The 1,943-nt window shown below is 52.3% G+C and overlaps 1 long non-coding RNA gene across 1 annotated transcript; it reads right to left on the minus strand.

Annotated features, from left to right (window-relative positions):
• Nucleotides 1–498: 498 nt before the first annotated feature.
• LOC121344352 lies at nt 499–1,427 on the minus strand. The gene is made up of 2 exons (XR_005953826.1): nt 1,044–1,427; nt 499–595 (listed from the first exon to the last, which is right to left on the minus strand). It is a non-coding gene; the product is annotated as an uncharacterized LOC121344352 (long non-coding RNA).
• Between the last annotated feature and the right edge of the window lie 516 nt (nt 1,428–1,943).

Below are 1,943 nucleotides of genomic sequence, written 5' to 3' on the forward strand. Positions count from 1 at the left end.
GGGGAAAAGGGGAAGAAATATGAGGGGGAAAGGGTGCTAAACGTGAGGGGAATAAAGGGAAATGTGAGGGAGAAAAGGGTGGGAAATGTGAGGGGAAAAACGGGGAAATGTGAGGGGAGAAAATGTCAGGAAACGTGAGGGGGAAAAGGGGAAGAAATATGAGGGGGAAAGGGTGCTAAACGTGAGGGGAATAAAGGGAAATGTGAGGGAGAAAAGGGTGGGAAATGTGAGGGGAAAAAGGGAAATGTAAGTGAGAAAAGGGGGGAAATGTGAGGGGAAAAAGAATTGGAAAACGTGAGGGGAAAAAAGGGGGGGAAACGTGAGGGGACATAAAGGGGGAGAAACATGAGGGGAGAAAAGGCAAGAACCAAGAGCGGCGAAAAAAAGCCAGGAAACACCCAGGGAAAAGAGAAGAAAACATGGAAGTGGAAAAGGTAGGAGATGTGCCCCCCAATTCCTCAGGTGCCCCCTCCCCAAAACGAAGCGCGGACTCTGGGGGATTGCTCAGATTCTTTATTTTTGGGGGGCTCAGCGGGCCTTCGTCACCCACACACTCTTCTTCCTCACCACCACGGCTCTGCAGGATGGCGCCGGCCTGGTGGTGGCAAAGATGGGGCTCAGCACCCCAAAATAAGGGGGAACCCCTCAAATGTGACCTCAAAATCCATCCCACCAATTAAACCACCCCTAATTAAAGACCTCCTAATTAAACCTAAAGATCCCCCAAATACAGCCTCAAGGATCACCAGTTAACTCCCTCAATTAAAGACCCCCCCTAATTAAACATCTCCATTTAATGTCCCCAATTAAAGCCCCCCCAATTAAAGCCCCCCAATTAAACCCTTCAATTAAAACACCCCAATTAAAACACCCCAATTAAATCCAAATAAAAACATATTTAACCCCGCCAAGACCCCCCAATTAATCCTCCCAACCAAACCCCTCCCAATTAAAGACACCCCAATTAAACTTCCCAATCAAACCCCCCAATTAAAGCTGCTCTAATTAATTACCCCCCCCTCAAATTAAGCCCCCCCCCTCACCATTTTTTGTCACCATCACTGAGGCACTGTGGAGGGAGAGACAAATGTTGAGGGGGCTTCAGTTTCCCCCCCAAACCCACAAAGCCCCCACCCCAGTATCAGGAACCCCTCCCAAGGTACCCCAAAAAATTTTGGGGACCCCCCACAAATCTTGAGGAGCTCCCCCAAAATTTGGGGTGCCCCTTCTTCCCTTGGCTGTTCCTTCACCCAGCACCTCCCCCAGGTGGTCATGACCTCCCCACAGATTTTGGGGATCCCCCCCGATTTTGGGGACCCCCTTCACCCCAAAATCGGCCAGGACCTCCCCCAGATTTTGGGGATCCCCCCGATTTTGAGGATCTCCTCACCCTGAAATCAGTCTCAGGTACCACAACCCTCACCCAGGCATTCACCTCCCCCAAAATTTTGGGGACCCCTCCCGATTTTGGGACCCGCCTGATTTTGGGGACCCCCTTACCCCAAAATCGATCAGGACCTCTCCCAGATTTTGGGGATCCCCCCGATTTTGGGGATCCCCTCACCCCAAAATCAGTCTCAGGTACCACAACCCTCCCCCAGGCATTCACCTCCCCCAAAATTTTGGGGACCCCTCCCGATTTTGGGACCCGCCTGATTTTGGGGACCCCCTTACCCCAAAATCGACCAGGACCTCCCCCAGATTTTGGGGATCCCCCCGATTTTGGGGTCCCCCTCACCCCAAAATCACTCTCAGGTCCCACAACCCTCACCCAGGTATTCACCTCTACCAAAATTTTGGGGATCCCTCCCCGATTTTGGGGCTTCCCCCGATTTTGGGGAGCCCCTCACCCCAGGACCTCCCCCAGATTTTGGGGATCCCCCCCGATTTTGGGGACCCCTTCACCCCAAAATAAGTCAGGACCTCCCCCAGATTTTGGGGAT

The sequence above is a fragment of the Onychostruthus taczanowskii genome, unplaced genomic scaffold (genome assembly GCF_017590055.1).
Source record: "Onychostruthus taczanowskii isolate IOZ18803 unplaced genomic scaffold, ASM1759005v1 scaffold634, whole genome shotgun sequence".
Taxonomy (NCBI): Eukaryota; Metazoa; Chordata; class Aves; order Passeriformes; family Passeridae; genus Onychostruthus; species Onychostruthus taczanowskii.